Source organism: Macaca nemestrina, chromosome 3 (assembly GCF_043159975.1).
Source record: "Macaca nemestrina isolate mMacNem1 chromosome 3, mMacNem.hap1, whole genome shotgun sequence".
In the NCBI taxonomy this organism is placed as follows: Eukaryota; Metazoa; Chordata; class Mammalia; order Primates; family Cercopithecidae; genus Macaca; species Macaca nemestrina.
The window spans coordinates 55,519,793-55,543,627 of NC_092127.1; the positions used below are offsets into that span (position 1 = coordinate 55,519,793).

General features: G+C 34.0%; 1 long non-coding RNA gene across 1 annotated transcript; it reads left to right on the top strand.

Annotated features, from left to right (window-relative positions):
- Nucleotides 1–5,943: 5,943 nt before the first annotated feature.
- LOC139362168 (uncharacterized) lies at nt 5,944–23,020 on the top strand. The gene is made up of 3 exons (XR_011620524.1): nt 5,944–6,031; nt 6,933–7,053; nt 22,997–23,020. It is a non-coding gene; the product is annotated as an uncharacterized lncRNA (long non-coding RNA).
- Nucleotides 23,021–23,835: the final 815 nt, after the last annotated feature.

The window sequence follows — 23,835 nt, forward strand, 5'->3', positions numbered from 1 at the left end:
CAACATAGTACTGAAAGTCCTAGCCAGAGCAATCAGGAAAGAAAAAGAAATAAAAGGCATCGAAATAGGAAGAGAAGAAGTCAAACTATTCTGCTTCCAGACAGTATGATTCTATACCTGGAACACTCAATAGTCTCTGCCCAAAAGCTCCTAGGTCTTTATAAACAACTTCAGCAACATTTCAGGATGAAAAATCAATGTTTAAAAAAAAAAAAAATCAGTAGCCTTTCTATATACAAACAACACCCAAACTGAGAGCGGAATCGAACGGCATGCCATCCACAATAGCCACAAAAATAATAACATATCTAGGAATACAGCTAACCAGGGAGGTGAAATATCTCTACAATGAGGATTACGGAACACTGCTAAAAGAAATCATAAATGACATGAACAAAACTGCTCAAAGCTATTTAGAGATTCAGTACTATTCCCATCAATTTACCATGACATTCTTCACAGAATTAGAAACAACTACTTCAAAATTCATAGAAAATTAAAAAAAGAGCCCTAATAGCAAAAGCAAGCCTAGCAAAAAGAACAAAGCTGAAAGCATCACACTGCCCAACTTCAAACTATACTACAAGTTGACCAAAATAGCATGGTGCTGTCACAAAAACAGACACATAGACTAATGGAACAGAGTAGACATCCCAGAAATAATGCTGCATACCTATAACCATCTGATATTCAACAAGATAGACAAAAACATTTAATGGAGAAAGGCCTCCCTGTTCAATAACTGGTGTGGGGATAACCGGCTTGCCAGATGCAAAAGATTAAAACTGGATCCCTTCCTTACACCATATACAAAAATCAGCTAAAGATGGATTAAAGACTTAAATGTAAAATGTAAAAATATAAAAACCCTGGAAGATAACCTAGGAAATGCTATTCTGGTCATAGAATGTGGCAAATATTTTATGATGAAAATGACAAAAACAACTGCAAAAAAGAAATTAAAGAGTGATAAATGGGACCTCATTAAATGAAAGAGTTTCTGCACAGCAAAAGGAACTCTAAACAGAGTAAACAGATGACCCCCAGAATGGAAGAAAGTATTTGCAAACTATGTAAATATAAATTTGTTTAAGTTACTTATCGATTCTGGATACCAGACAAAGGTCTATAAGTAACTTAAACAAATTTATAAGCAACAACAAACAACCTCATGAAAAAGCAGGCAAAGGACATGAACAGAAACTTTTCAAAAGAAGACATACGTGCTGCCAACAAGCATATAAAAAATGTTCAAAATCACTAATCATTAGATAAGTGCAAATTAAAATCACAATGAGATATCATCTCACACCCATCAAAATGGTTATTACTAAAAAGTCACAAATGAATACATGTCGGAGAGGTTGTAGAGAAAAGGAAAAGCTTATAAACTGCTGGTGGGAATGTAAATAAGTTCAGTCATTGTAGAAAGCATTGTGGCTATTTCTCAAAGAACTTAAAACAGAATTACCATTTGAGCCAGCAATCCCACATTGGGTATATACCCATAGGAATATAAATTATTCTACCTTAAAGACACATGAATACTTATGTTCATCACTGCACTATTCACAATAGCAAAATCATGGATTCAATCTAAATGCCTATCAACAGTAGATTGAATAAATAAATTGTGGTGCATATAGACCATGGGATACTACACAGCCATAAAAAAAAAAAAAAAAAAAAAAAGTTTTCCAGAAACACGGATGCAACTGGAGGCCCGTATCCTAAGAGAACTAACAAGAACAGTTAACCAAATACCTCGTGTTCTCACTTACAAACGGGAGCTAAACATTGAGTACACGTGGACACAAAGAAGGAAGCAACAGACACTGGGTCTACTAGAAGGTGGAGGGTATGAGAAGTGTGAGAAATGAAAAGCTACCTATTGCATTTTATGCTTCTTACAGGGGTGACAAAATAATCTGTACACCAAACTCCTGTGTCATGCACTTTACCTATATAACAGACCTCCACGCGTATGCTGAACCTAAATAAAAGTTAGAATAATAAAACCAAAAAAGAGCAAGTGTTTCTACATAGACGTGAATGATATCTCACTCTGAGAGAGGTGAGAGAGGCAGAGTTTATAAAGAGATCACATTTAAATTATTTGTATTATTCTCCCAAAAGCACATCTAACCCATTACACCAGTTATTCCACTATTTATCAATTAATATCAACCAATTGGTCCCCATCTAAGTTTCTTGCTTTGCCTCTATTATAATACACAAATATATCTAATTACATTTTAGAAATCAAGATTTTAATAATAAGGTGTCCTGAGACTCTTTATAAACCCAAATCTCAAATTTCATAAATCTTACTTTGGAATTTGATTAACTGAATTTCTTTTTGGCATTCATCTGGTTTCCCCTGAAGTTTTTAACTGCAAACAAGGGCAACTTCTAATTTGGACATGCCAATGCTCATCGAATTTAGATATTATCCCTCCCCAAATTTGTATTACACATTGTAAATATTTATAAAATATCTAATTATCATGGATAATAAGTCCTGCATGTTCATTATTTTCTTTATGTATGTGGTTTGTTTTAGTAAAAGATAAAAAGTTAGAAAATTGGTGATTCAGATCAATAATTGCCACCGTAAATGTTTTTAGGAATCATTTTCAGGAGTGTCCTTGTATATGCAATTATAATATCTAATTTTCTCAGCATTGAAACCATATTACAAGTTTGTCCATAAGAAAAGTGAAGTATAAGGAAAAGATTGTCAGATAAACTTTTATTTCATATCTAACAGAAGAACAATAAATAACATTTATTAGGAGGAAAGATAAGCACCCATTTACTTTTTTGTATTGATCTGGTTATAATATTTGTATTTACTGCCTAGAATGACAGGATTTCATATTCATTTTATATATTGAACATTATGATTTAATACAAGTATTTAAAATTAGCATGAAGTTTCCTTTTTAAAAATAGTATGCAGAACACTTTTACTATGATTTGTAACTTTGACATTGTTGACATCTCCTCTGTGACACAGTATACAGTCAATATTGGCAAGTGTTTATATTATTGTTGGTCTATAATTCAAATCTGGTTACTTTAATTTTTTTTTTTTTTTTTATCAAATACATATTAATTTAGGTTACCCATGTATTTACTTTTCCCATTGTTCCTCAGCATATGATGCCCTGGCTTACCCTATCTTGCTGCTGCCTTTTATGTTGACAGCACTATATTATGAAACTATAAAGAGAACTGAGAGTTCAAGAGGAGATGAGATTCAAAAGAGAGCTATTAATAATGAATATTTTCCTTGACAGGCTCTGGAATCTAAATTTTGTCCCCTCAAACCAACAAGTTTATTAGAAGCTCAGCTTAGCTTTTCGGCATTTCTCAGACAGCTTTTCTTTCAATATGGGAACAGATAAATGCCTCTAGTTGAACAGTCACCCTAAAAGCTAAGCTCACCTTTTGAGACTTTTCTTCTTTCCTGGACCTTGGTCTGACAATTCTTCACAGCCTCAGTTGTTCGCTAAAGCCTTCAAACAATCTTCAAGAAGATATATTAAAATATTTTGTCTGGCTTGTCTAGTTGCTCAATGAGAGAAGACTGGTTAGAACCACATACTCCACTACAACCAGAAGTAGAAACCTGCCAAATAATTTTTAAACGTGAAGCATTAACATTGTGGTGAAATGCATTTCCCCTCCCTTTTTCTCCAAATAGGTTGCATATAGTTCATGAATAAATATTAGTTTTGGTAGAATGATCCAAAGTTTTCCATGAATTTTTATTCCTACATTTTGTTTTTATTAATGAAAGTTTTAAGAACTAGTTTTCACATATAAAGATAGGTAGTACTGGTCAAATTTTTGTACAGTGATGTCATTCAATGATTTTTATAATACAGAGTTTTATAGTCAAAATAGCATAGTAAAATATCATGAAATAGATTTCATCATCTGCCATTTGTTAGCCTAAGTTTTAATTAAGTTTGTTGAAATCTATGAATTGGAGCCTCTTGAATTGTAATGGGATTTGTTTGTTTCTCTGTCGTTAACTTTCTTACTAGTAACATCAATGTGTTTAATCACCTTTTTATTTGATGGCTTGAAGATTTTTTTTTTTACATGCTAGCACAATGTTCCATATTAACACTTGGAGATAAATAAGGGACTTACCTTTCTTTTGTAAAGGCAAAAGAAGGATTGTGCAGGAGATATGGGAAAGTAAAACTAATATTGCAACCTTTTGGCAGGTCAATTTAGAAAAGAGTAAATACAATAACAGGATCAGGAAATGAATACCTGCAAAAATATACTGACCTATGAGTCTCATGAAAAATCATCATATACTCCCCTGAATTTGAAGAAAGCTGATATATCTCCAAATCTCAGAAATTCACAGCTCCAATATAGGCTAGTAATTTTTTTGCCTCAATATATAAAATAAATGGTGCTGGGCAGGCTTAAAAACCTTCGACACAGGCAGAGTTCCCATTTTTTTTTTCTTTTTCATACATTTCCTATCTTAATCATACAACTAATAAAGATAATCATGATATTCCATTAGATTTAAGATTACTCTCATATTTTTTCTGGCTTGCATTTACAAATTGTATGTTTATTGTATTTTCCTTGATGCATAACTGTCATCCTATGAGGGTTGGTATTCAATGCAATTAAAAATTGCTTAAAAATCTTTAATAATATTTTCTATCATTTTCTTGATACCTTTTTCCTTCTTTCTTCTTTTTCTTTTTTTTTTTTCTCTTATGTGTCTTAAAGCTTCTGTAATTAACAATAACTGGTAAGACGTGAGCATTTATATACTTCACTTCTTGTTTTAGATCCTATCAAATAAATTCAATTTTTCTCTTTTTCTTGAATCCCCTCCTCTTTTGAAGTACACAGAGGGGATTAATGTTTAATATCTCCAATATCTCTCTCTCTCTGTCTCTCTCTCTCTCTTTCTCTCTCTCTCCCCCCCCCGCCCCCTCACCCCCGCCATGTGTTTTTGTTTGTGTGTATGTGTATTATATTAAAGATTGGTGTCATTCTGCTTCTTCATTGTTCTTACAGGACATTTCCCCTCTTTCTTTTTCTCAGACTTTCCTTCTTTACATCTCTGTCTTTTAAGATTTAAAACTTTCTTCTCTTCTGCAAGCTTTTAGGATCTTCTCTTTATTCCAGGATTTTGATTTCACAGTAGTATATGATATATTTTGGAGTGACCCTGTTGGCATTCATTGATCTGCTAATTTGGTGGGTCATTTCATGTAAGAGGGCATCTTTGAGCCCTGGGAAATTTTTTTGAATTATTTACTTGATTATTTTTTTTTTCTTTTTTGGTTTTGTTTTTATGGTTTTTTTTAAACACTCATTCTCTAATTGGAATTATTTTAATTTTTAATTTATATGGGCACCTAGCAGGGGTATATATTATTGTGTTACATGAACTATTTTGATATGTGCATAAAATGCATAACAATTATAGCAGGGTAAATGATGTACTCATCACCTGAAGCATCTATCCTTTGTATTACAGACAATCCAATTATACTCTTTTAGTTATTTTTAAATGCACAATTGAATTATTTTTTTTACTATAGTCACCCACTTTTGCTAGAAAATACTATGTCTTGTTCATTCTTTCAAGGTATTTTTTGTACCCGTTAACCATTTGACATCCTCCCTCACTCCTATACTATCCTTCTCAGCCTCTGGTAACCATCCTTCTCATTCTCTGTCTTCATGAGTTCAATTGTTTTAATAGTTAGCTCTCACAAATAAGTGAAAACATGCAGTTTGTCTTTCTATGCTTGGCTTATTTCCATTAACATAATGACCTCCAGTTCCATCCATGTTGTTGCAAATGACAGGATCTCATTCTTTTTATGTCTGAACAATACTCCATTGTGTATATGTACCACATACCTAGGTATTGCTGCTGGTTATTTAGGATGCACGGCTCTTTAGTCACGAGGTGATGGGTCCTGCCAGGACTCAGTCCTTCCCTTCAATTCAGCAAGTTCCCTTCTGGTGCAAGGTATGCCTAGAAATCTTGGATCTAGGGTCTGGAATGGGTGACTTCACAACTCTGACTGGTGTCCTGTCTTAATGTGACTGAGCTGGTATCCAAGATTCAAGACAAAGGTCCTCTTTACTCTTCCTTTTCCTCTCCTCAAGCAGAAGGATGGGTTCTGATTTGGAGCTGTAAGGTGTGCTGCCTAGGTTTAAAGGAGTGTTGGCACAAGCGCTCCCTTAGTTGTCCTGGCTGGTGTCTCATTAGGTCATGTGTCCCTGAGTCCACTGACTATAAGCCCAGCTCAGCACTAGGACTTGCCTACAAGTTTCAGTCCTTATTGCCCAGACAGCCTTTGTACTTTATGTAGTGCCCTAGAGCACTTTAGCCAATGGTGGCAAGGCTCTCCAGAACTCAAATTCTGACTGCTGGAAAGGGTCTTTCACCTCTGGTGAGAGCTGATCTATTATTTTTTTCTTCTTCTTCTTCTTCTTCTTTTTCTTTTTTGAGACAGAGTCTCACTCTGTTGCCCAGACTGGAGTACAGCGGCACGATTTCCGCTTACTGCAAGCTCCTCCTCCTGGGTTCACGCCATTCTCCTGCCTCAGCCTCCCGTGTAGCTGGGACTACAAGCGCCCGCCACCATGCCCGGCCAATTTTTTTTTTTTTTTAATTTTAGTAGAGACAGGGTTTCACCATGTTAGCCAGGCTGGTCTCAATCTCCTGACATCGTGATCCGCCCACCTCGGCCTCCCAAAGTGCTGGGATTACAGGCGTGAGCCAACGCGCCCAGCCAGAGGTGGTCTAAGTGTTCTCTCCATGGTTGGGATTCCGCTGAGTTCAGTCGTGTTTTCCTTTCCACTGGGACAGGGGAGCATGAGTTTAATGCAATGTCTCACAATCACTGTGCTCTCCCTCCTCCAAGCATATAGATTCTATCTCTGCACCAGGCCATGGAGTACGTGGGAGGGAGTGGCATCAGCAAGGCAAGACTGTCTTCCCTATGCTTTTCAGTGTGTCTTTTAGAGATATGAAGTTAAAACCAGGTACTGTGAATGTTCACTTAATTTTTGATTCTTATGAAGGTGCTTTTTCTGTATAGTTGTTAAATTCGGCATTCCTGTGGCGGAGATGATTCGTTGGAGGCTTGTATTTAGCTATCTTGCTTTGCCTCTCTTTATTCTTTTTTTGAAGCTTTTATTTTCCTATCTTTTCTCTCCTGTTTTTTATCAGAGTTTCAGGTGATTTCCTGAATATTGCCATCTAACTGTTCTATTGAAATTTGTTAAAATTTTTTGATAATATTTCTATAAGTTCTTTCTATTTCTATTAATTTTGTGATATCTTGTTAATATTTCATCAGTGCCATATGTTCTATTATCTCTCTGAGGATAATAATTTGTATGTAGGTGAACATAAACTTATGTAATTATTTTCTTTCTGAGACTATAAAATACTTATATGTATTTGCAAATAATATAATGTGTGTGTATGTGTATGTGTGTGTATATATATATACACACTATATATATACACACACTATATATACACACACTATATATGTATATGTGTGTATATATACACATATAGTTTCTATTCCCTAAATTGTTTCTGCTTTTCTCTAATTAACTAATTAATTTTTCTTTTTTGTTTTTCTTTCTTCCTTGTCTTTTATGATAAAAGATTTTACTCAACTTTCTGGTGAATCTTTAAGTATAATTTGGAGATGTATGTACATGGATGAGGATAGATGAAAAGAGGTTTCATTGTAGTCAATCTGGTGGGAATCAGAAAATTTTTGGAGTAGGTCATGAAATATTATTTTCCTAGATTGGGGAGTACTAATTGCCTGGATTTGGGGTGATAAAATAGGAAATCTGGAATTTCTACTGTTCTGATACAGACTTTTAAATAACTATCCTGCTTTTCAGCCTTACCATTTACCCATATCTCTTGAGATATTTGTTCACTCAATAAATAAAACTTTCTAGAGTATCACATTGCAGTTCAATTTGATTTTTTGAGGTGTGGCTTTTCTTTTAACACTTAGGTTTCAGTGTTCACTGCTCGTCTAAATCAGTTAACACTCTAAACTAATTTACTCTTCTATAATTTCACTGACATCTCCCATCTGTTGTCGTGCTCTCTGCTATTCTCTTTGTCTTCGTTGGTTTATAAAATTATATGCCTTTACTGGTGCTGAACTGGAATTTTGTGAAGCAGAAGTGGTAAAGATAGTTCTCAATGTATTTATCTGAAGATTCAAAGTTGATTTCAAGGCCAGTGGTATTTTCTGATATTGATATGAGAGGAGTAAATATTTCCATTTTTAAAATCAAAGAAGTAAACATCTAGAGGAATGAATCTATCTTGCCTTTACACTCAGAATATCATATTACCAAATTGCTTAAATGATGTGCTGCAATAGAAGGAGACTGAGAAATAGGATACACACTTATTTCCATCTTGTTGCAATAACTCTGTGTGTGTGTGTGTGTGTTTGTGTGTGTGTGTGTGCATGTGTGTCTGATTCCTCTTTCTAACATCTTTAAAGTCTAAGGCACCTTTTTAAAATATACTGAAAAATGACAAATATTGTTCTTTGAAGCGCAGATCCTAGTTTATCATAAGAAGTGCTTATCAATTTTTAGTATGCATTTTCAAAACTATGTTTAAAGAGTAATACAAGAGCAAAAGAATGGGATTTCCTATTTTTAGATAAATTTTGGAAAAGCAACAAATCTGTTTTTCTTACTCTCCTTTTCAATTTATTTTATTATGTTTTGTCTTCAAAATTCTGTATTTTTTCCTTTTTTCCAAATACTTTTTAAGTAGTCTCAATCATTTCGCAATTGACTAATTAGTGATATGCACATAGTTTTCAAATTGACATTTCCAGCCCTGTTCCATTCTTGAGCAGCATAAGTACATTTTTGTTTCTTGTTAGAAACTTAGATCCTAATATTTTTCAACACCTCAACTCATATTTAAAAATGCTGTTTTTGTCACAAGTTGATTGTGATTATAAAGAATGAAATTCTTTTTTGTCTCCCAAGAGTTATTTTAATTTACTTCCCCAAAAAGAAAATATAGATACTTGGCTTCCAAGAAGACAGAGTAGATATCTATATATAACTAGAATCCCTGAACATTATATATAAAATAAGCAGTAGAAGACTGCAAGGTAGAAAGAAAACAGATGGCATAGACACCTAAGATACAAGGAACAACATGGTGGTGAATTCCCTAGGTTTTCTTTTTGTCTTATATATCACCAGCTTGGAGCTAAAGAAGCCAGCAATTCCAAAACATGAACAGATATGCACCACCAAAAATAGACTTCCACTGTTGACAAGTTACAATAGGTCACCTTAATGGTCTCTTCAGGGTGGTGTCAGAAAAGGCTGAGTCAGGAGGCAGAACTTTCATCTTCAATGAGCAGTAATAGGGTCACACCTATAGTGCCAATGGAGATCATGTGGAAATCCTGGACTTCCATCCTTAATTGGCCATGACAAATCATTCCTCCCTCTCAACACTGGGATGATGTCAGAGTGCTAGATGAGACCGAGTTAACAGTCAAGACTTTCATCACAGCAAAATGGTAAAGAGGCCATCACAACCCTTTCTCATTATGTCAGTGGAAATCATGTGGGAAGCAGTAACTCCCCACATTGTTTCCATTCCCACCACTCTTACACCTCCCAGTCACAGAACTGTTAGTGGAGGCTTAGTGGGGAGCCACAATTCCCACCTCTATACAGCAGTGACAGAGAGCCTCATTCTTGAGGTATCAAATGTGACAGATGGGAAAAGTGAACTTCTATAACACATGGCTGTGAAGAAGTGGCATTACCCACAACACTGCTTGGCATATCAGCAAAAACATAATATTTAGGTAAGACAGTGCCTTATCATATAATATGCAAAATATGTATATTTTAAGGAAAAAATATTTGTTATACCAAGAAGCAGGGAAATTTCAAACCAAATGCAAATAGATAATCAATAAATGTCAACACTAATATGACAGACATTATAATTATCTGACAAAGCTTTCTAAACAATCATCATGAAAGTGTTTCAATGAGCAATGACAAACTATTTGAGACAAACACATAAATATATAGCCTCAGCAAAGTAATATAAATTATTAACAAATAAAGATGTGAAGAAGAAACAAATGGAAAATTTAGAACTAAAAAATACAATAACTGAAATAAGAAACTAAACGGGCAGAATCAACGGAAAAGAAAGGAGAACAAAATAATGTGTTAGAAGGCAAAATAGTAAAAAGTACCAACTTGAATATCAGAGACAAAGCAGCCTATACACAAAAAGGCTCAGAGGCTTCTCTGACTATAAGAGAAGATAAAACATTAGTGTCACTGGAGTCACAGAGGGAGACTAGAAAGATGTCAGCATGAGAAATCACATGGCCATATCATTCAATGTACACACACAAAATAGCACTTGATAACCACTTCATATTTATTCATAATAAAAACTCCCAGAAAAATAGGAATGGAGATAACTAACTCATCTCGATAACGAAAGTATACAAAAAACCTCTAGGTAATGTTATACTTAATGATGAAAGACTTGGTGTTTTTCTCCTACAATTGAGAACAAGACAAGAATGTCTATGGCATTCAGGTTTATTCAGTGTAAAACTGGAAGTTTTTGCCAGTACAATAGTGGAAGAAAGAGATAATAAGTATACACAGCCAGAAAAGGAAGAAACAAAACTGTCATTATAAATGATATAGTTGTCCCAATAGGAAACATCAAGCAATCTACCAAAAAACATCTAGAACTTACAAGTATGTTTAGCAAGTTTGGAGGGTATTAAATACATAGTAAAAAATTTTGAAAAAGAGTATAAAATAGGGCGAAACACTCTAACCAATTTCAAGACCATGATATAGTTAGAGTACTCACCACTGTGCATTATTGATATTTCAATTAATGAGGAGAGGATAAACACTCAGATCAGTATCAGATCAATAAAACGGCATAATGCATCCAGAAAAGGCCAACATAAATGTGCCCAACTGATTTTTTTTTTTTTTTTTTTTTACAAAGGTGCAAAAACGCTTCAATGAAGGAAAGATAGCATTTCAACAAATGGTACTATAGCAATTTGGACATCCATAGTTAAAAAATAAAACTCAAATCTATATCTCATACATTATATAAAATATTAGCTCAAAATATATCACAGACTTACACATGAAATCCATAACTTTGACACTTTAAAGCATACAAAAGTCTTCAGAATCTAAGGCTAGGCAGAGTACTTAGTCTTGACACAGAAAGCATGGTCCATACAAAAAATATGATGAATTAGACTTCATCAAAATTAAATATTTTTTTCTGCAAAACACTCATTAAGATGAAAAGACAAGATACAAATCGAGAGAGAATATTTATAAGCAACGTTTATGACAAAGCACTAGGATCTAGTATATGTAAAAAAACTCTAAAAACTCAACATTAAAAAAAAAATTATCAATCTACTTAGAAAATTGCCAAAACAACAACAACAACAACAACAACAAAACAAAAGACATGGAGGACATTTCAGTGAAGAGATACACAGATGGCATATGTGTTATTCTTCTGGTACTGTCATAATAAAATACCACAGACTTGGTGACTTAAACAATAGAAAAAAATATGTCATTGCTCTGGAGGCTATCTGTCCAAGATTTAGGTGCCTTTAAGAGTTTTTTGCTACAGAGGTCTTTCTTTCTGGCTTGTGGATAACCATCTTCTCACTGTGTCCTTACATGCCCTATTCTCTGTGCAGTTCAGGGAGAGAGAGAGCTCTCTCATACGTCTTCCTCTTCTTATGAGGACACCAGTCCTACCAGACCAAGGCCTCACCCTTATGACCTCACTTAAACTTTATTTCCACTATATAGGCCCTCCTATATAGTGCACTTTATTCTTGTTTTGTTGTGTATTAATGTGAAAACCATGACAAATAAAGGCATATTTATCTCCAAATAAAGTCATATTGATGGTTAGAGCTTCAATATGTGATTTTTGTGGGGAAGACCATTCAATCCTTATTAGCATATAAATCCATAAAAGATGTTTCAAGTCATTAACAACCAGGAAAATACAATTTAAGCCACAGTGAGATATCATTACCAACATCAAACCCTAGCATGTATTCAGAAAAACTAGATCATTAAAACATCACTGACGACAATATAAAATGATCCAGCCACTATACAAGATTATCTGGTGGTTTCTTAAAACATTAACAGTAAAACCATCATACAATCCAGCGATTGAATTCTTGGGCATTTTCCCCAAAGAAATGAAATTGTGTGTTCACACAAAAACCTGTACATGAATGTTTATCATACCTTTATTTGTACAGTCTAGAGTCTCTACATGAGTTGGAAGATTAAACAAAGTGTAATACACAGATACCAGGGAATATTACTGAGCCATAAAAAGGAAATGAACTACCAATGCATAAATAGCTCAGATGGATATCAAAGACATTATACTTAGTGAAAAAAATGCAATCTCAAGTGATCACATACTTTATGTGACACATTAGTTACAGTTATATAACATTCTTGAAGTTGACAAAATTTAGAGAAATGAAGAAGAGATTAGTGCTTGTCAGTAACTTATGAGGTGACAGGGGCCAAAGGAAAAGTAGATGTGGCTATAAAACAGTAATGGTGATATCCTTGTTGTGATATTATACTACGGTTATTAAGATGTTACCATAATGGAAATTATGTAAAGGATGCAAGGGATCTCTCTCTATTATACTCAAATTTTCATCTGAATTTATGTTTAAAATAAAATAAATATTTAATTTAAAACTCCACAACTGCAGTCAAAACTACTAGCATAGCTATATGTATATATGACTAAAGTAGTCTCTTTAAAAAAATCCAAAATATATTAGAAAGATAGGCAAGATAGTTAAAAAAATAAGTTCGTAGACTTCAAGATGACTAATTTAAGCTTGTTAATTTATATGGAGAAACAGTTCTCTTCTTCGCATTAAAGTTTATTATTTGTCTAATATTAAGTCTCATTAATTCATACTCACTTCTTTGTCACTGTAGAAATGTACTGCAGATGACCAGAAAGAATTAGTGTGTTTTTGTTTGTTTGTTTGTTTTTTCATAAAATTCATAGTTTCATTTACAATTGGGATTTTGTATTTAAGGTTCTTTGTGTGGATATCATAATTTCACTAAAAAGGTAAGGTAGGTGAGGAAGAAGCATCGGGACCTGTTATATAGCTGCTTAGACTTAGAATTACTTTTTGTCATTGTTTTTATTTAATACACGACACAACAGGAATAAGCAAAATATTCTGAATTTTTGAGTCCTTTATTCCAGTGGTGAATACTGAATATTCTTTTTAAAAATATCTATTCTCTTTTATTTAAAGTATTTACCAATGTTCTCATAAGACCTGGGCTCTGATATATACACAAATTAGTTTTAAACAATGCCCATATCCTTAGGAAAAACATGGTGGCATGTGGGATGAAATTTAAGTAGATTTGGGGACAAATGTTGGAAACTGGTTGGATTTATTGTTTGTTTTCAGTGTTTCTAATCCAAGATTTTCCTAAATATTTTAGGTGGTAGACTGAATTTTCTAGATAATTAGCTCTATTCTCTACAGGGTTGTTACAATGGGCTTGGCCCTGAATTTGTTGATTTTACCTGCCTTGCTTTGCATGCATGTAAAGAAGTCATTGCATCCACTTATCATTTATGGTCACAGGTTATGTTGCCTAATGAGAAGATACTACTCTATATCAGTAAACAGGGTGCCCATCCACATTCAGCAGCACTTAGCAACATGAGTAATCAAAGTGATAGCTTGCAGTTGTGCATATAAAACCAATTTTAAAATATACCAAGTTCATTTCTGGAAACTGTTACAGATCAAGGCTTATTACATTCTATTTTTTTCCTGGTGTCTTTAGAAAAGAAATTTGTTGATGTTGAACTAAGTGAGCAGCAGAATTGCTCTTATTTAATGTGGTCAAGCTCTAATTTGCAACTAGGATTTCAAGGCAACAAAGTGCTAATTTGCGGGTCTATAATACATGTTATTTAGCTACTTCAAAGCATGGTTATAGACAGTTGAGACAACAGAATTTTTTAAAGAGAAGAAAATTATCACAGTCATGCTTCCAAAGAAACTAAATAATTTAAAAATACCTAATTACTATGTATCTGCTTAGGTTTTATGTAACACCAAAAATAATTTGTGAGCAAAACTTACAAAAATATAAAACTGAAACTTAAATACACACATTTTTCATTTTTATTTCTTCTTATAAAATACCAAAAACTGTTGCATCAGGATTATATAATGCAAATCTTACTAAATTTACTCACATGATTACTGTATCCTTTCCCACTCAAGCATATTAAATATAGGTGTTTCTTGTCATTTTTTTTTTAAGTTGGAGATGACAATTTTATGTACTTTCCTATTATGACCAATTTCACATAGGATTGGTGGTCACATTTTACTATATTTTGACTTTGCTCTATTTCATGTTCCAGGGAGAAATGAACTGACAAGAGATTACTTATATAGGAAAAGCTGACACACATCATGAAACACATAATGATCGTTTCTTATTCCTAACAGTCCATATTTCGACAAAGAAAATTCAAAAGTGAAACATTAACATTAAAATAATTGATAATGACTAGAAGTACTTGATGGAACCAGATCAATTTTGAGAGTATAACACTGCTTTCTAAATATGAGAGAGGAAATAAAAATACAACTTCATTGTATATACATTTAAACCTTGTACAAATTTGACTGGGCTAAAAAAATTAAATGGTTTAATAGTATATTAAATTTTAATTTTAGAATATATTGAGAATATTTGTGTCATTACAACCTGTACTTTTTTTTTTTTTTTTTGAGACGGAGTCTCACCGTGTCCCCCAAGCTGGAGTGCAGTGGCCTGATCTTGGCTCACTGCAAGCTCTGCCTCCTTATTTCATACCATTCTTCTCCTGCCTCAGCCTCCCGAGTAGCTGGGACTACAGGCACCCGCCACCACGCCCGGCTAATTTTTTTGTATTTTTAGTACAGGCGATGTTTCACTGTGTTAGTCATGATGATCTTGATCTGACCTCGTGATCCGCCCACCTTGGCCTCCCAAAGTGCTGGGATTACAGGCATGAGCCACCATGTCCAGCATATTTTCACATAAATATTTGTGGCAATGAACAACCTACTTTGAAATTAACCTAGGGCGGTGATGGATCCCATTAGCTTCGAAAATCTCTGGATCCAATGTCTCTAGGAGACATTCCCAGGCTCTTTTTGTAATTAGCTGGTACCCTACATCCATGCTGCCATAGCCGAGTAGCCTGTGTATAGTCTATCAAAGGATAATAATGATTATATTATTGTTTCTTCTTTTCCTAAAAGAAATGTTTTCTATTTTTATCTAAAATAATGTACATAAAATAAAAAGAGAAGAAAAGTAAGTACCATTTAATTTATATCTAATCCTGTAACCAATTTTTATTGGCTCAGTTTATGACTATACATAACACCTACAACATTAAGCATTGTTCTAGGTTCATTAAAATCAGAAAAATAGTTTACATCAACTAACAAAATTAAATTGTAACTTCACATTAAAAGGTGATACTTCCTTTGTTCCAGAGGGGCTATAAAACTCTAAAGCATAATAGCAATCAATCTAAACTTCAGACATGGAGTATTGCTGCTTCAGTTCTTTTCAGGCTGTGTCATTAGTTGAAATAACTCCTCTAGGCTTATTTACACTTTAAAGATTTTTTCAATGCCTAAAAAGAACATTTTCAAATGAAATTTCTTAACCTGAAAGCTAAAGTAATCAGTGTATCTAAATTTGTTTTGACTACATCCATTCTTTAAAACACTATTACCCAGAATGCCCAATTGGCAGTGGAGTTCTCCACATTGCAAACTCTGTCTTGGATTTGAAACCTATGGCATCTCTAACTTGGAGTTAAAACCTGAGCATTACTGCCATTTTAGTTAAACTATCAGCTAAAGATTTTGAAAACTTAACAATATAATTTGCTAGATTCTTTCCTTATCTGTGATCGAAACAGTTATGGCCTAAGTTTAAATGGATGAGATTAATTTCGATGAGCAAGAAAACAATTAGAGCTTTAATTATTTCAGTTTCACTGACTTTTTGAAATCATTTTTGACCGACTTTTCACCTTGTCACTGAGTCTTGTTTTCCATCCACACATGAAAGATACTCTGTTATGGAAATTGAACAGAACATTTTCAGATTTTGGTTTGATAGCATGTTGTTATCAACTTTTCATTACATTTTCATTGCATTTTATGACATCTGGTTGATAACCTTTAATAATTAGATACTTAATTTTGTTACCTAGAAGAGCAAAATGGGTTTAAATATTCAATAGAACAATATTTAAAAATATGTCCCGAAACATAATGTGTAACATTAGGTGAAGAGCAATGTCAACCCTCTTGAAAACTCTTTTCCAAATGTGGGTACACAGAGTACAAAAAAAAAAAAAAAAAAAAAAAAAAAAAAGGTCAATATAGATGTTCTGAAGGAATTGTCAGGCCATATCTATGATTTATGATTTTTCTACTCATAGCTTATAATTTTCGAAGATTCTCACATCTGAACTTTGCTATTATGTTATTAAGTGTATCCTTACGTGTTGTCTCTCACTTCCTTTTTTTAATATTTATTTATTTATTTATTTATTTATTTATTTATATTTTAGATGGAGTTCTGTTGCTCAGGCTGGAGTGCACTGGTGCAATCTCGGCTCACTGCAACCTCTGCTTTCCAGGTTCAAGTGATTCTCCTGCCTCAGCCTCCCAAGTAGCTGGGTTTACAGATGCCTGCTACCATACCTGACTAATCTTTATATTTTTAGTAGAGAAGGAGTTTCACCATGTTGGTCAGGCTGATCTCAAACTCCTTACCTCAGGTGATCCACCCACCTCAGTCTCCCAAAGTGCTGGGATTACAGGCGTGAGCCACCGTACCAGCAGTCTTTCACTTCTTTTGTAGATTTTGCAGTGTCCGTTCATGCTCTAAATATGGCAGCGATTACTTGATGTGTCATGATATTATTTCATTGTCATTCATAAGAAACAGTAAGGCATAATTTCAGATTGGGCTTGTGGTATGTCAAGTTGTTCAATACGTATATTAAAAATATCTTAGAGCATTCATGAGATGTTTTAATCAAATGACCTTCCAACCTGTCCCTAGCTTTCCCTATTTAAAGAACAAATCCATGATGCTGAAATTTTTTTAACATAATATTATTTAATTTCTAACCTTTTTCTTGATCTTCTCTGCTTATTAAATAATTTCAGCAATATACTTCATCTAGTCTTAAGAGTGCATATCAGTTAATCACAACATATCAAACTGCTTAATTAAATTTATCTATAAGACACATGAGTCTGATCCCACCAGTGAATGAAGTTTAAAATACTGATATCTTATGACTGCACTAATTTTCAGAATACTAGGGTGCCTTCTCAGCGGTTATGCGATGAGATTCTTGTATTTTACAGACATGTTAAACTGTCATAAGCCAGAAAAACTGAGTTAGTCTCATTTACCATTTTTAGTTCAGTTAACTGAATATCATTTAATCCTGATATTGGAACAACATGTTGATTAAGCAATTTGCATATTCACTTAAATAACATCTTTTAAAAAACACTTTGAAATATCCTAAGCAGAATATGCAATCCTGATCTGGCCCTAGGAGAAAAAGTAAGATGTTTCCATAACTGGTAACAAAGAGCACTGCAGAGTATTCAGCTACATTATAGCTATTTTCAACAGTTATATGATGAATTGCCTATTACTCTGGAGGCTGGCTTTTCCATGTTAAAATTGACAAAGTTGTTCATGTAACCTGCATTGTAATTCTTACTGTATTAGTAAGTTTTGTCACAACAAGGTGATAATTTACATACATAATACAATAGGAGATACCCAGTTATAATAATGGCCTATAGCCAGACTTTTTCCTCAATTGTATGCTTTATAAGAATAAAAAAAACCTTTATTTTCTTGTTGACATTGTAGTGTTTATTTAACCGATCTAAATAAAACAGGAAAGGCATTTTGGAATTGTTAATAATTTGTTTATTTACTAAGTTGCCGCTATTGGTGTTTTTTGAATACTTTATAGTCTCTTTAAAATTATTCAAAATAATGGCTTTAGTTCGGTATAAATTTGATGTCAAATTATTTGTGTTATTTGAAAGCATTGGTATTCAACTCTTAAAGCATTAATAAGTATCTTGTCAAAATGGATAATTGCAGAGTTTGGGATCAGATACCAGTGGCTACTTAATTATTATAATTTCTTCATGTAGACCTGGAATCTTACTTCAATCTTTTCTATTTCAATTGAAACATTTGATGATGGGACTATGACCCAGAAGCCCCAATTTTGTATTTTATGCTTGAATCTAGAATTCGTCCTTATTTTTACATAATTACTCACATACAGGTAAAATGTAGAATTAGGACAAACTTTAAAATGTAGGTATTTGAGAAATAGGAAGTGTATCCAATTCCTCAAAATAAAGACTGTCTTGCCCTGTGCAATAGTTATTATTCCTTTCTCAGCATTAATTAATTCAGCTGGAACATCACATAATTGAAGAGTTGATGATAACATTGATACATATAATTGGTTTTTGTTTAATGTTGAAAATTATTCAAGATCAAAAGGAAATAAAAACAGGAAAATGTGATTTGAATGATCATTACTACTATATCTACAAGTAAGGGAGAAGACAAATTAGGAAATTAATAACCCCAGATATAATAATTGTATTTTCAACACTGTTATATAATTGACACACAAAGCTATTAAGTAAATGTGATATACTGTAGAGTTTCTTCTACCCTCACCTATGAAGATTGACTGCAAAGGCATAACCTCAGTAATTGCTTTAATTACCACAGATTCTCTGGTTTAGGCAGGAAAAATGAAATATGTAAGTTCATTCCTCATGAAACCACATTTTGGTTAAATACCTCCAAACAGTCTGGATATATTACTTCATTGCATGGTGAATGAAAATTTCAATTGAGATATATTTTTTAAATGATTACAGTTCTATTGAATGAAAGAAATATCTGGGCTATTCTTAAACTTGGATCTCAGATTTTTGTGGTTACAGATAAGTCCCTCAAGTATATTTATTAGTTTATTTTTCATTAAAGACATATAAATATTAAATTTACATTCTATGCATGTACGTATTCAAGTTTCTAAAATCTTATGAAATTACTATTTTTAAAATAGTGACTTGAAGGGCAACATTTTTTTCGTTTGTCATCAGGAAGAATTCCTTATTTCTTCAATAGAATAATACTTCAAGGAAAAAAGTGTGTTTTAAAATGCTTTATAAAATATTATTACAGTGTTTAACTGTCTTTGATGTCAGAAAATTTCAAAATTAATGTAACAATTTTGCAGCATAGCAAAATTTACAAATCTACTACTCTCTTTCTCCAACTCCCTTTAAAATACAAAAGGAAATATTTTAAATGTTCTGACTCATCATAAGCATGACCATATCAGGAAAAAAAAAAAAAAAAAAAAACCTGGTGCAACTGTAAAGAAAAAACCACACACACACACAAGTTTAGACTCACTGAAGCGTGCCTACCTCAGGCACCATGACTGACTACGCTTCCCTCACAACCCTCGGGAGGGCAGACTCCCCTGTGGAGTCCTTTGTAGACCTTCCCTGCCTACCTAGGGCTATGTTTGAGATCTTTTCAATTGCCTGAAGTAAAAGCAACATTTTTTTGCCATTTATCTGCAGAGCCCTGAGAGCATCAACTTCTTAATTTGATAAAGTAAACTGTGACAGTGTGTTAATGAGGGCTGAGCCATTTGTATATTTTAATAGTGATTTTCTAGAGATAATTATTTCACCTCAATTCAAAGACGTGCCTCTAGCTATGGGAATTTTATTTTAGATGTAAACAGAGCAGGACCCCATGGTATTCTGGAACACTCACCGTTTCCATCATCTCTTTTTGTATTATTTGCACTCTCTGTTCTTTGTTCAGGGCTGGAGATGAGTAGGCTTGGGGATTGGGAAGGGATCCATTATATTTCAAAGCTCTTTCAACCCTGTAGGGATGATGGTTACGCTGAACCAGGGACTCTAGTAGTGACCAATTCTTTCTGTTCTGAACCACCACTGTAATATGAAAGAAACTCAAATTTAAAGCATAAGCTAACTCTTCAATCACTTACCAGTCCTTTCCGTCTCCCTCAAGAGGGTGTATGGCTGTGCTTTCAGCTGGGTTTAATTCTAAACAGCAAGTCATAGTGGCAGAAAGGAAGGCATGCTTGTAGACTTAGACTCTGCCTTTAATTCTGTCACAGATTGTCATGTAATTGTAAACCAGTCAGTGTTTGATTTTTGTAGGAAAAAGAAAGAGAGATCACACTGTTACTGTGTCTATGTAGAAAAGGAAGACATAAGAAATTCCATTTTGGTCTGTACTAAGAAAATTGTTTTGCCTTGAGATGCTGTTAATCTGTAACTTTAGCCCCAATCCTGTGCTCACAGAAACATGTGTTGTACGGAATCAAAGTTTAAGGATCTAGGGCTGTGCAGGATGTGCCTTGTTAACAATATGTTTACAGGCACTATGCTGGTAAAAGTCATCACCATTCTCCATTCTCGATTAACCAGGGGCACAATGCACTGCAGAAAGCTGCAGGGACCTCTGCCCAAGAAAGCCTGGGTATTGTCCAAAGTTTCTCCCACTGAGACAGCCTGAGATGTGACCTCGTGGGAGGGGAAAGACCTGACCATTCCCCAGCCCGACACCCTTAAATGGTCTGTGCTGAGGAGGATTAGTAAAAGAGGAAGGCCTCTTTGCAGTTGAGATAAGAGGAAGGTCTCTGTCTCCTGCATGTCCCTGGGAACGGAATGTCTCGGTGTAAAACCCGATTGTACAGTCATTCTATGCTGAGATAGGAGAAAACTGCCCTGTGGCTGGAGGCAAGATATGCTGGTAGCAGTGCTGCTCTATTACTCTTTGCTACATTGAGATGTTTGGGTGGAGAGAAGCATAAATCTGGCCTAGGTGCACATCCAGGCATAGTACCTTCCTTTGAACTTATTTGTGACACAGATTCCTTTGCTCACGTTTTCCTGCTAACCTTCTCCTAACTATCACCCTATCCTCCTGCTGCATTCCCCTTACTGAGATAGTGAAAATAGTAATCAATAAATTCTGAGGGAACTCAGAGGCTGGTGCCGGTGCGGGTCCTCTGTATGCTGAGTGCCGGTCCCCTGGGCCCACTGTTCTTTCTCTATGCTTTGTCTCTGTGTCTTATTTATTTTCTCAGTCTTTTGTCCCACCTGATGAGAAATACTCACAGGTGTGGAGGGGCTGGCCCTCTTCAGTTTTTTATTTGTAAGAGCTGAAAATAACAAAGATTTATGAAATTTAATGAAAATGGTAATGGGGTAACTTGGATACTGTATTAATGTTTCTGATACACATTATTTTATAATAAACATACTAGAGAACACAGTAAGGAAATTATGTGTCAGTGTGCTGTCTTAGCAAAGATTAATAATAATCTACATAATAGTGCCAGACATTCAGCATGCTTAGATTGAAGGGGAAAATTATTGGTGAAGGGGGTGGGGCTAAGTTCAAAAGGAGAGAGGATAATAGTAAGTAGGATGGCAGAGGCAAAATTGCAGGATCATGGGCTCTCACAAAAGGACATCATTTCTGGAAACCTACCTGACAGGATTGACTTAGAATTTGACCCATGCTGCTGGTTAGAAGACAAACTAACCTTACATAATTCTCTTCCAAGGACAAAGTATTCTATTTCATACTGAATCTGCCCTGAAGCTCTACACACTTCTCCTCATGATTTCAAATATAATAATGATGTGTACACATCCAGTTCTCATACTTTTATTACACTAAATACAAAAGAAAAGAGAGCATTGGTATTCTAGTTTCCTCAGTAAAATATCCAAAGATGGAATTACTTCCTATGCATTTCCAAACCGATACGCAGGAACAGGAGATATTGCTATCTGCACTTTGTAGAGGAGAAAAATAATAAGAAAAAGGTGATGAATAATGTGTTCATGATTTGTAAACTAAGACAGTTGTTCTTTCATGGGTATAGTAGATCTTTATTAATATTTTAAAATTTAACTTATGATTTTTAATTTACTTTTGTGCAACCCATCAATTTTAGAGCTGATATTTCAGAGGATGATTATATCAGAAGAAATGTGTAGTGTTGGTAACAGTATAAATTTTATATGCACTATTACTTTATACTTTATTTTAAAATTTATTTAATTTCCTCTTGTGATCAAAGAATAAAATAAAACTCTGTCCTTGGAAGAAAGATAAAGTTATAAATACCAACCTTAACCCAGCCATTAACAGACTGAATATTAGGCCAATATCTAATTTGAAAGACGTAGATAATCATTTTACTGGGAATTGTTTTTTTGTGAGGAATTATCTCATTGCTTTAGTTATTTAGGTTAAAACAACATGAGATTATATTATATTATATTATATTATATTATATTATATTATATTATACTAGACACATAATGCTGCCAAATAATAAGGTATGGAGAGAATCTAGATGATATGTTATTAAACAAATTTCATAATTCTAATGCTGGGGCATAAACTTACAATATTAACATATGTTGAAAATATCTGATAACCTTCAGTTTTCACATTAATAAGCATTAGACGTTTCCATATTCAGGTACTCTGAATTTTCAGAATTCCATTGCCTTTCATATCTAGCCTATGATATGTATAATCAGAGAAAGAACATGGAGCATGTCTAAAATTAGTGGTGGTGAAGCTCATTATAATATAAGTAAAGTATATTAAATTCTCATTATAGGCCAAGTACAGTGGCTGGCATGTGTAATTCCAGCACTTTGGCAGACCCAAGGCAGATGGATCACTTGAGCCCAAGTGACCAGCTGACCAGTTCAAGGACAGCCTGAACAGCATGGGGAAACCCTCGTCTCTCCAAAAAAAATAGCACGCCTGCAGTCCCAGGAACTCTGAAAGCTGAGGTGGAAGGATCACCGGAGTCAACATTGTGCCCCTGCACTCCAGCCTAAGTGACAGAATGAGACCCTGTCTCAAAGCACACACACATATGCAGACATTTGTCAACACACACACACAAATGTATACAGCATATATGGGTAGAACTATCAATAAACCTTAATCCTAACATTGTTGTTTGGAATTTATTTACATTCAGATGTGTATTTGATTTCATTTGTTAGCAGTCAGAAATTAGGGTCAGTTGTGCTATTTTCAATTTTCCACACACAGCCATAGTGCACTGTATTGCACATGGTTATTAACATTGTGTCATTTACCGATGTGTCTGATGTATTTCATTTTGTCTTTTAAAAAAGTACGTTTTTGGTAAGTTTTAGAGCTCCAGTATTTTCTGGCTGTAATAGTTTTGACTGCTGAAAGTAACTTTGGTACCTGCTTCTCACCTATGTTCTAATTAGCATCATTATTTTATATTAGGTTAGTGCAAAAATATAATTATGTTTTTTTCCATTACTTTCAATGGCAAAAACTGCAATTACTTTTGCACCAACCTAATTCTATTTTCCAAAACCATCTGACATGGCAAATTTTACAAAACTGTTTCAATTTAGGGGCAAATATCTTATTATTTCTATAGATACTAATGATGCGTCTAGTATTCTA